Below are 12,896 nucleotides of genomic sequence, written 5' to 3'. Positions count from 1 at the left end.
AGCATTCCCTTTATAGATATGATTTTTATGTGTTAGATACACTTATGCATAAAATTTATATTCATTATTCACTAAACATTTCAGATTTATAAATGTATTTATAATAATTGCATTTGCTTTTATAATGTCCTTATGCAATATGTAGGAGATGAACTAATCTAACAGTGTTGCCCTGCTTTGGTCACCACTGCAATCACCACTACCAACACTTTCAGGTTTGGATGACCTTGCCACTTTTATAAACTGCTCCCAACCATAATTACTACCACAGTTATCAGAATTAAGTTGAAGTCATCCATATGGTAAATACTGGAATTTAACTGATTTTTAGCAAAAATAGGTGAGAAATCCATTTTATCAATTTAACATGTCATTGATTATTTATTTCATTGTGATAATTATGGTAAACTGACATTAGTAGGAAAATCAGTAAGCATAACCACTTAAATCCAAAATTCACGCATTGTTTTCTAAAGCCTGGTTACAATCATTAACTTATGATAATGGCTGGCATTTAATGATATGCTAGCCACATTGGCAAATACTTCGTCTCAGGAACTCTGCACAGCCATCCTGAGAAGCAAAACTATTGACTGTCATTTCCACTTTATGGATAGGGAAATCGAGGCTTAGAGATGTAACAATAATCTACCTAATTCACACAGACAAAAGGTAGGAAAAAACAGGATTGAAAACTTGGCTGAATTTAGCTACCAGAGCTCTGTGCAGGCAAAACCTGTGCCCACCATTATGAGAGTTAGCATTGGCAGGTGATGGAAAAAAACAGGAGGGGGGTCAGTTTAACAATTTGCACTTTCCTTCCTTCCTTTCTTCCTTCCTTCTTTTCTTTCTGTCTGTCTGTCTGTCTCTATTTTTAGGGCCACATCCATGGCATATGGAGGTTCCCAGGCTAGGGGTCCAATCAGAGCTGAAGCTGCAGGCCTATGCCACAGCCACAGCAATGCCAGATCTGAGCTGTGTCTGTGACCTATACCACAGCTCATGGCAATCCTGGACCATTAACTCACTGAGCAAGGCCAGGGATCAAACCCACATCCTCATGGATACTAGTCAGTTTCATTAACCACTGAGCCATATGGGAACTCCCACTTTATTTTCTGTAATGAAAATTTTAAAGAGTTCTTTGATTTTTATGGAAATATAATCATGAGCAACATCATATGGTGGTTGAAGAGCTTAAAATCTAGTGCTAAAGTACATGGATTCAATCCTGGCTCAACAAATTACCTTAATTGCATTATTTAACCTCTCTGTGCCTATTTTTTCATTATTATAATAGTGACTAAATAGTTCCTATCTCACAAGGTTATTATAAAGATTAAACAAATAGCTCACATAAAGTACTTAGTCCTTGGCACAGGGTAAATTGGTCGCCTAGAATATTATTATCACAAGTTGTATTTGTAACATTAAACTGGTATTGATAAAAAGTGGTTGGAATATATTGTTAAATGGTCATAGCTGCTGTAGACTGAACATATTTATATAACTTTGCACATAGAGGTAGAAATTTCAAAGGAGTGGGATTATAAAAAAAAAAGCGTGTAATCACAGATTATACACAGACTAGATATGCAATATTTTCCTGGGAGTTTCAAAGTAAGAAATTTAAGAATAGAATCACATGAATTTAAGGCTGGTACATTAACTTTCTAGAATCAATGAATATTCAAATGGAAAGGACATGCAGTCAATTAAATAGAATGGCAAAATTCAATGTAATATTTGGAAATTTACCAATAAGTTTTTTGTTTTGTTTTTTTTTTTTGTCTTTTTCCCTTTTCTAGGGCTGCTTCCCATGGCATATTGAGGTTCCCAGGCTAAGGGTCTAATTGGAGCTATAGCCACCAGCCAAAGCCAGAGCCACAGCAATGCAGGATCCGAGCCGTGTCTCCAACCTACATCACAGCTCACGGCGACGCCAGATCCTTAACCCACCGAGCAAGGCTAGGGGTTGAACCCACAACCTCATGGTTCCTAGTCGGATTCATTAACCACTGTGCCCTGACGGGAACTCCAGGAAATTTACAAATTTTTAAAGAAATATATACTGTATTCAATGTAGTTTGTGATGAAGAGTCAATTATTCAGAGTTGCTGTGTAACAATCTGAATCTGTTTCAATCTGTAGTGCTATAAACTTTATTTTCAATGAAGTCTCTGAATAGATATGCTTTGCTTGTTTGGCCTCTATGTATTACCTATCAAAATAAGGAGCATGAGGTACACAGTAACAAAGTATAGAGGATTATTTGGGCTAGCTTCCCCCCAGAATGTAACCATTAACAACAATTCATGCTTACTTCCTCTTCATAAAGGATCACTGAACATTTACGAGAATGTTCTGATGATGCTTTCTATTTAGAACAAAACCAGAATAAAGCTTTATATAGTAGAAAGCAGTTCTTAGTGGCAATAATCTAGGACAATTTTCTTTCTCATATGGAACATCAAATCACTCTTGGATTAGGTTTAAATCCCTAGACTCCACTGATGATGAACTTACTTTCCTCTTGATAATTCACAAAACTTCTAAGAGGATCAGGAGTAAAGAACAGAATCTTTAACCCCATCACAGGGTATGATTGACAGATAAAGTTCATGATCCATGTTCAAATTCCTTTTCTTTTCTTTTCTTTTCTTTTCTTTTTTTTTTGTCTTTTTGCCATTTCTTGGGCCGCTCCCGCGGCATATGGAGGTTCCCAGGCTAGGGGTCTAATTGGAGCTGTAGCCACCAGCACCTACGCCAGAGCCACAGCAACGCGGGATCCGAGCCGCGTCTGCAACCTACACCACAGCTCACGGCAACGCCGGGTCCTTAACCCATTGAGCAAGGGCAGGGATGGAACCCGCAATCTCATGGTTCCTAGTCGGATTCGTTAACCACTGCGCCACGACGGGAACTCCCATTTCAAATTTCTTTATCAAAATCATTGTATCTGACTTTGTAAGAATCATAAATTCTCCCTTATTGTCCCTGGTTATACTCGGATTTTTTATACCTTACAACCAAGTAATTATGTTTTTCCTACAATTTTTTTCCTGGTTATTTACACATTATTAAATTTTGTCCAATACTACACTTATTTTTTCTTCATATTTTAGAGATTCATCAGATTACTGAGATTTTTTTAAAAATAAAGGTTTGAATAAGAAGAACCAACACATAATAAACTCAGTGGTAAAAGAATGTGGTGTTAAAAATATGATTCAAAAATTTGAGTCCAACTTCATTAAAATTTAGTTTAAGAGTTTGAGTTAAGGAGAAAATTCTCAGAGATGACTCACTTACCTCTCATCTATGTCCAGGGGAAGATGGCAGCTTTTTTCCTTTGTATGGTGCTTCACAATTTCAAATTACATTCATGCACATCCCCCTAGTTCTGAGAAGGTGGAAGACTAAGAGCATTGACATACCTGGTGTGTAGGACACATGGGCTGGGTCCTCCAGGCTGGCAGAATGAGCTAGTGGGTGGCTAGCTGTCCTACTCAGGGATGGTCTTGCTCAGGCCCACAGATACAGGATGAATCCAGGCTTCAGCTCTTCCTTCAAAAAAAAAAAAAAAAAATGCAGTTGCTTTCTTTAAGATACTAGAAAACAGAGATGGAGTTTCAAAACAAAGTGGGAATCAAGCTGATGTCCAAAAGCTTGATTCCTACCTAGAGCAAAGAAGTGCTCTAGGCTTTCAGAAGGGGCTGCCCAGAGAGCTGTGTACTACTTTAGATCTCTCATGGCTCAGAACTAACCATGTTGGGATCTGCTTTTAAAGTGATGCCCAAGCTTGTTCTCTGTCCTTTGACCCTAATGTGCTTTTCAGCATTATGCTTTGCATAGTCAATATCAGCTATTTTTCACCACCTTAGGACTCTGCTGTTTCCAGCTTATTGTTCTTGCCTACAAATCATTTCTCTGGCTAGAATTCCATTTCCAGCCTCCTTGTTGTCTTCGGAGTGTAAAATCCTCATAGAGAAATCCTATTTTTCTCAAGAGATAATGTTCTTCCTCACTGAGCAACAATAACTCAGCGGATATTTCGTTACACAATTACTATATCACAATTTGTTATTAAAAACTAAATCATGAAGTCATTATTTTTACATGTGTATTATGTACCACAGTGTATAGTAAATGCAATATTTATGGAAAAAATCTTTTAGAACCATATGGCTTCAATTTGAAACCCAAGTTTTGTCACTAACTAGCTACCTGGCCTTAAGTAAATATTAAAATTTTTTACTCAAAATTATTTTCTCTTAAAATTGTAAATTGTAATAACTATCTTACAGGGTTGTTGAAAATTGTTTAAGATAATGTTTGTAAATTATATTTTAAAATTGCCTAGAATAGATTCTTTCCATTTATTCTCATTTACTTCTATTCTTTGATGATTTTTCTACAAACTAAATAATTATTTATGCAATTACCCTAGGATTATTAAGTAAAATGTAGCAGTTGTTCTCTCACCCTATAAGCAACTGCTTGAAATAGCATTAATGCCCTGTAGAGAGTGACCCATGTTAGTCATTTTAATTAGAGTGAAAACATTGCACTTACCTTCCAATAAGAAAACTAAAGTTGATTTTATATATGCATTCTTTTTCTCCTATCACCCTCTCCCAGGTTCCATCCCAAGAGATTGGATATAGTTCCCTTTGTTATACAGTAAGACCTCACTGCCTATCCATTCTAAATGTAATAGAATTTGCATAGCCATAGCAGTTCCTCACCATATTTTGCTAGGCATCATGAGCTATGAATGTCAATATCACAGTAAACAAGAGAAAAGTAGAAAATGTGCAAATAAAAGCAAGGGGGTGCTGTCCTTATGTGCCTGCTTTTTATTTGCTTATACACCTAAAGTTAGATAAGTTAGCCTATGATGAAGTGTTTCTCCCTTACCAGGAATGAGGAAGACTCATTTAGCCAACATACATTAGTATTTAATCCATCACAGGCATTACATATACAAACACGAACATGTGCCCCTGATCTTATGTTCTAGTGGGGAAGCCAGATGTGTAAACACATTATTACAATTCAATTGGTTTAAACAGTCAAAGAGAAGTAGGAGTCTATTATGTTGGGACACCATAGAGGCTAGAAGAAATTCTTAAAATTAAAGTAAACTCAGTCTAGCATAGAACAGTGTAACATACAAATATGCAACTATAATGGATAAATTTATGTAGTAACAGTTACATAGAAAATCATTGGAATTGCTGAGTTATATGGTACTTCTATTTTTAGTTTTTTGAGAAAACTCTATACTGTTTTCCACAGTGGCCACACCAATGTACATTCCCACCAACAGTGCACAGGAGTTCCCCTTTCTTCACATCTTCACCAACTCTTGTTATTTGTTGTCTTTTTGATGATAGCCATTCTGGCAGGTATGAAGTGGTATCACACCTCATTTTTAAATAAGGTTTTTTTCTTTGATGTTGAGTTGTGTGAGCTTTTTATATATGTTGTACATTAAAACCTTATCAGTGATACCATTTGCAAATATATTATCTGATTCAGTAGGTTGTCTTTTCATTTTGCTGAAGTTTTCCTTTGCTGTGAAAAAGTTTTACATTTAATTAGGTCCTACTGGTTTATTTTTGCTTTTATTTCCTTTGCTTTAGGAGACAGATCGAAAAAATATTGCTAGGATTTATGTCAAAGAGTATTCTGCCTATGTTTTCCTCTAGGAGTTTTATGGTTTCCAGTCTTACATTTAGGTTTTTAATACACTTTGAGTTTATTTTTGTATATGGTGTTAGAAAAAGAACGTTCTAACAATTATGCAGCAATTCCATTCCTGGATATATATCCAAAAAAACTCGAAATCACTAATTTGAAAAGATACACCTATCCCCATGTTTATAGCAAGATTATTTACAATGGCCAAAATAAGGAAGCAACCTAAGTGTCCATTGACATTTGGATGGATAAAGTGGATGTAATACACACAGAACACAAACACACACACACTATATAATGGAACACTACTCAGCCATAAAGAAGAATGGAATTTTGCCATTTGCAGTAACGTGGGTAGACTTGGAGGGTATTATGCTAAGTGAAATAAGTCAGACAGAGAAGACAGATACTGTTTGATAATAACATATGTGAAATCTAAAAATACAACAAATTTGTGAATATTTAAAAAAATAAGCGGGAGTTCCCGTCGTGGCGCAGTGGTTAACGAACCAGACTAGGAACCATGAGGTTACGGGTTCGATCCCTGCCCTTGCTCAGTGGGTTGACGATCCGGCGTTGCCGTGAGCTGTGGTGTAGGTTGCAGACGCGGCTCGGATCCTGCGTTGCTGTGCCTCTGGCATAGGCTGGTGGCTACAGCTCCGATTAGACCCCTAGCCTGGGAACCTCCATATGCCGAGGGAGCGGCCCAAGAAATAGCAAAAAGATTAAAAAAAAAAAAAAAAAAAATCAAAAGGAGTTCCTGTCGTGGCGCAGTGGTTAACGAATCCGACTAGGAACCATGAGATTGCGGGTTCGATCCCTGCCCTTGCTCAGTGGGTTGACGATCCGGCGTTGCCGTGAGCTGTGGTGTAGGTTGCAGACGCGGCTCGGATCCTGCGTTGCTGTGCCTCTGGCATAGGCTGGTGGCTACAGCTCCAATTAGACCCCTAGCCTGGAAACCTCCATATGCCGTGGGAGCGGCCCAAGAAATGCCAAAAAAAAAAAAATAAAATAAGCAGACTCACAGATATATAGAACAGATGTGTGGTTACCAGTGGGGAGAGGGAGGAGGGGAGGGACAATATATAGGGGTAGGGAATTATGAGGTACAAATTATTATGTATAAGATGAGCTACAAGGACATAGTGTACAACATGGGAAATATAGCCAATAATTTTATAACTATAAACAGATTATAATCTTTTAAAATTGTGGATTGCTATACTGTACACCTATAATAGATTTAATATTGCACAACTAAACTTCAATATAATTTTTTTAAAACGAAAAATCAAAGTAATACATTTCTCTTAATAAACCTAGCTTCAAGTTTCTGCTTCTATGTAGATCCAATTCCCTCTTTTAGTTGTGTGTGGTTTTTTTTACTTAGTTAAAATATAAAAGTAGATATTAAAATGTCTATTATAAAATCTACAAATTTGATGTTCAAAAATTAGGGTTTAGGAGTTCCCATTGTGGCTCAGTGGTTAACGAATCTAACTAAGAACCATGAGGTTGCGGGTTCAATCCCTGGCCTCACTCAGTGGGTTAAGGATCCGGTGTTGCCATGAGCTCTGGTGTAGGTCACAGATAAGGCTTGGATCCTGCGTTGCTGTGGCTCTGCTGTGGGCGGCAGCTACAGCTCCAATTAGACCCTAGCCTGGGAACCTCCATATGCTGTGGGAGTGGCCCTAGAAAGGCAAAAAGACAAAAAAAAAATTAGTGTTTAATTACTAGTTAACAAGCTGACACTCTTCTGCAAAGCCTTGTGCCAAGTACTTAGCTGTAAAGTTATGCAGGACAGAGTACCCCTGACCTAAGAGTTCAATTAACCTAAATTTCAATGCAATGTTACTATAGTCACCCATCATAGGAAATTAAATGAATGTGAAAACATAACAGCTTATGAATTTATAAAACAAAGTCATTTGTTTTGGGATATTTGTATTTTGGTTATCTATATATTTATTGAGCTAGTATAGACATCTGGGGATGTAACTAGATTTCTTAATTTGCTGGTTGTGGTGGTACCAAGTCTGCTTCCCTTGAAATTACCTATGATCTTACTGGAAACAAGGTACTCCCACCTCACCTTCAAAAGGTAATAATATTGTCTCCCTTGTGTTTTTCTAAATAAATATATTTTAAAAATTAATTGTCTATACATAGTTTTATTAGAATGTAATACTTCTTTTGAGTTCCTAATTTTTATTTCTGTTATACTAAGTTTCTGTTGGATTAACGAGTTACTGGGTAGAATCATTTCTTTTCTTTCTAAAGCAATATTTATCACTATACTGAATATCTGTATGTCTTTCAAATATGCCTAGGTGTTCCCTTGAATTTCTAGTGTTAAAATAGTAATGTTTATTTTGTGTGCATAAGTTATTATATAATTTTTTGTTAATGAATCATTGATACAGAATAATCATCTTTCCTCTTATAGTTCTAGATTTTGATGCCTGTTGATATGAAGTGAATCTATTAAGCATGAAAAAAATGATAATATTTAAGGTGATTCCATTATGGACTCTTGAATGCATGTAAAAATGTTGCATGGTGGAGGAAGGAATAGTTTCATGTAATTATATTTAACATCACTTTTAATTTGCTCATTTATAGAAGATGCATGAGTATATAGTTTGTAAGCCCCCAAAATTTATAAAAAGAAAGAAAAAATGGACCAAAAGTCAGACAATTCAAAAGAATTAAAAAGAGAAAAATAATTGAATCTGATAGTAGAAACATCAGTAATAGTATTGTAGTCATAATAAATGTAAATATATTAATCTCCCTACTAAAAGAAAAAAAAACTAAGCTTAAAAAAGCAATTTTATCTAAATGTTATGCATAAAGAAGTTTAAAAAGACCCAAAATTATTTAAATGTTTGAGCAAAAATGTATGATGTAAATGCATATAAGTCCAGTTTACCAATACTTAATTAAGCCAATATAAATTTCTAAATTTCAAGATAAGAACATGAATGGAACAGAGCCCTTTTTGCAATGATACACACTACAGTTCATCAACATATATAATAGTTCTGATCTTTTACTCATCAAGCACCATAACATTGAATTACATACAGAAAAAAGTCATTACCAATACATGAACTAGACAAAACCACATTGAGAAGGAGATCAATCACACTTTCTCTAGAATTTGAGAATTATATTGGCAACACTATAAAGTAGGTTACAGAGAAGACATATAAATGAAAAAAATAAGATTGATTTTATGTCCATTGTTAATGCAACAAAGAAAAAGAGAGGGAGATGGAGAGACAGAAACAAAGCTATATATATATATATATATATATATATATACACACACACACACACACAAAGATATATATATATATACACACACACATATATATATACAAAGATATACACACATACACATATATATAAAAGTATGTATATGGAGAGAGAGGGAGAACACATTGAATGTTCTGAATCAGTGATATCTTCAATTTACTTTAAAGATTAAATTTAAAGGAATTATAGATAATTTAGAAATTTATGATAGCAAGAACCAAGAGGGAAGCAGTCTTTCAGAATCTGCAGAATTTATGGCGGGGGGGAGGGATCTGGCTTTAGAGTTCAGAGCCATCTTTATCTAAATATCCGAAGCAGGGAAGGATGTGTGATTGTTAAGACTACATAAGTTTCCAAGGTAAAACAAATACAGATTTTCTAATTAAGTTCCCAGAATATTAACAACACAACAATATTAGCGTTAGGAGTATGAGTTCATTCAGTGAAACAAAATTCATGGTATGTAGCTTGGTAGAGAGGTATCATTATGGAAGCAAATGGCAAATTGCAATGTTAAACACTCAGAATATGGCAAGGTAATTCAAAAGGAAGATTTGATGTTATCAGGGCTTAGGACCATGGAAGGGGCTGGGCTGGTAGATAGTGGGACCACAGAAGGGACTCTGCCCAGTGAAAGTGGAGCCAAGGAGGAGACATAACTGCTGCTCCTACAATGCCCCACCAGTAAGGGAAAGGAAGAAGAAATAACCTGGTTGCTCCCTTCTCACTCTCTATTCACCCAAAAGTGCCTCTCACTGGCCAACATTAGTCAATATCTCATTAGTGAATGAACCTGGGACATCTCATTTGCTGGGTCAGTCCCCCATGATACAGAGAGCGTAAGGGGTGGAGGGAAACAGATCTTGTAAATAGGCAAGTGATGGGCATATAACATTACCTACTAATTGGAGAAGCCTACAGGTTTACCTTAATTTTCTCTTTATTATACTCAGAGAGAAATGGATAGAATAAATGTTTGTCTTATTAAACAAAATTATTAAAAACATACTATCACTAAGCATTCTTAAGGGAAAAAAAACAAAATTATTCCATTTTGGAGGAAAATATTATATGTTAGAAATCAAAATGTGTGTAGTGCTAAACAAGCAAGATTTGTGGCATAATCTTAACACATTTGTTCCCCATCTTTCTTTGAAACATTATTCAGCTGGAATAATCATACACAGAATGAGAACTAAGATAAATTTCATGCTTTGTTTCTCATTGGCTAACTGAAAGTTCTACATTTACTTTATTTATTTATTTTACATTAACTTTAAATAAATAATTCACCCCTCAATTCAGAAATTTAAATACCCAATATAGAGACAGGATTAAGATGGCAGAGTAGAAGGACTAGAGCTCATCTTCTCCCATGAAAACAACAAAATTACAACCAACTGCAGAACAACCATTAACAAAATAGACTGAAAACTACTAAAAATGTATCCTATACCAAAAGACAAAGAATAAAACTCACTGAGATGGTAGAAGGGGCACTTACACGATTTAAACACCCTCATACCTTCCAGGTGGGGAACCCACAGATTAGAAAATAACTATGTCACAGAGGATCACCCACAGGAGTGAGAATTCCAAGCCCCACATCAGGTTCCCATGCCTGGGGGTCTGGCATTGGGAGGAGGAACCCCCAGAGCATTTGGCACTGAAAGCCAGAAGGGCTTGTGTGCAGGAGCTCCACAGGAATGGGGGAAACAGAGACCCCACTCTTGAAGGGTGCACACAGGCTTTAATGTGCACTGGGTCCCAGGGCAAAGCAGAATCCATAAGAATCTGGGTCATACTTACCTGCAGATATTGGAGGATTTCATAGGAAAACAGAGGATGACTGTGGCTCATTGCGGGGGAAGGACATTGGAGGAAAAGGTCTCAGCATTAATCATCAGCATAAACTCCCCTGGAGGTGGTCATTTTGGAAAAATCCGGACCTACCCACCAGGGCTGAGAAGCCGTAGGCTGAATAACAAACCAGATGGGAACACAGTCCCATCCATCAGCAAACAGGCTGACTAAAGACATCCTAGGGACACAACCACCTCTAACCACACACAGAGACAAAGTCCCATCCACCGGAGGGATAAGAACCAGCTCCACCTACCAGTGGGCAGGCACCAGTCCCTCCCATCAGGAAAGCTGCAGGAAGCCCCCATACCAGCTTCAGCCACAAGGGGGAGGGGTTCATAAGAAGCAAGAGAGGCTACAGGTTATTGTCTGAAAAATGGAGAACACACACAAAAAAATCTATACAACATGAAAAGGCAGAGAATAATGACCCTTATAAATGAACAAGAAAAATCTCTAGAAAAATAGCTAAGTGGTCTGGAGATTAACAACCTCCATAAAAAAAGACTTTAGACTATGATTGTAAAGTTGACTCAAGATCTTGGAAACAAATTGGAAGCAAAGATTGATAAATTACAAGAAAAATTGAGCAAAGAAATAGAAGATTTAAAGATTAAGCAAGCAAAGATGCAAAATACAATAAATGAAATAAAAAAATTCACTAGAAGAAAATAACAGCAGAATACAGGAAGCAGAAGAATGAATAAACAATGTGGAAGACAGACTGATGGAAATCACTGACACAGAATAGAAAAGAGAGAAAAGATTGAAAAGAAATGATGGTCTAAGAGAAATCTGGGACAACTTTAAATGTACCAACATTCACATTATAGGAGTGCCAGAAGGAGAAGAGAGAGAGAAAGGGCCAGAGAAAATATTTAATGAGATAATAGTTGAAAACTTCCCTAACATGGGAAAGAAATCATTCACTCAGATCCAGGAAGCACAACAAATATCATATAAAATAAACCCAAAGAGGAACACCCTGAGACACATATTAATCAAACTTATTGAAATTAAAGACAAAGAAAAAATACTGAAACCAGCTAGGGAAAATAAACAAATAACATACAAAGGAACCCCTGCAAGGTTATTGGCTGACTTTTCAGCAGAGACTGCAGGCCAGAAGGGAGTGGCACAATACACTTAAACTGATGAAATGAAAAAAACTCAAACCATGATTACTCTACCCAGCAAGGCTCTCATTCAGATGTGAATGAGAAATCAAAAGATTTACAGACAAGCAAAAGCTAAAAGAATTCAGCATTACAAAAAACATCAAAGGAACTTCTCTAGATGGAAAAGAAAAGGCCACAACTAGAAACAAACAAAATTTACAAAAGGCAAGGCTCAACTGTAAAGGCGTACATATAGTAAACGTAGGAAATAATCCACACATAAATATGCTACCAAAACCAGAAATTGTGAGAAGAAGGTACAAATGCAGGATACTGGAGATGCATTTGCAATTAAGAGAACAACAACTTAAAACAATCTTGTTTATATATAGACACCTATATCAAAATGTCATGGTAACTGCAAACCAAAAATCTACAATAGATACACACACAAATAAGAAAAATCAATCCAAACAAAACACTAGAGATAGTCATCAAATCTCAAGAGTAGAAGGGAAGAAAAAATAGCAACAAAAACAAACCCAAAACAATTAACAAAAGGGCAATAAGAACATACTTATCAATCATTACCTTAAATGTAAAAGGACTAAATGCCCCAACCAAAAGACACTCCTGGCTGAAAAGGTACAAATATAAGACCCATATATATGCTGTCTTCATGAGACCTACTTCAGTTCTAGGGACACATACAAACTGAAAGTGAGAGGCTGAAAGAAAATATTCCACACAAACAGAAATAAAAATAAAGCTGGGGTAGCAATACTTATATCAGATGAAATAGACCTTAAAACAAATATTATAAAAGATGAAAAAAAGGACATTACCTAAAGAGAAAAGAATCAATCCAAGAAGAAGATATAACAATTG

At 36.1% G+C, this 12,896-nt stretch overlaps 1 long non-coding RNA gene across 1 annotated transcript in view; it reads right to left on the bottom strand.

The window, feature by feature from the left end:
* The window catches only part of LOC110260379, a 204,020-nt gene continuing 194,038 nt past the window's right edge, over positions 2,915-12,896 (bottom strand). Inside the window, exon 3 of the long non-coding RNA XR_002343613.1 lies at positions 2,915-3,567. This is a non-coding gene — a long non-coding RNA (uncharacterized LOC110260379). The remainder of the gene's footprint in view (positions 3,568-12,896) is intronic.

Source organism: Sus scrofa, chromosome 1 (genome assembly GCF_000003025.6).
Source record: "Sus scrofa isolate TJ Tabasco breed Duroc chromosome 1, Sscrofa11.1, whole genome shotgun sequence".
Classification (NCBI taxonomy): Eukaryota; Metazoa; Chordata; class Mammalia; order Artiodactyla; family Suidae; genus Sus; species Sus scrofa.
This window is presented reverse-complemented; position numbering and strand designations above follow the sequence as displayed.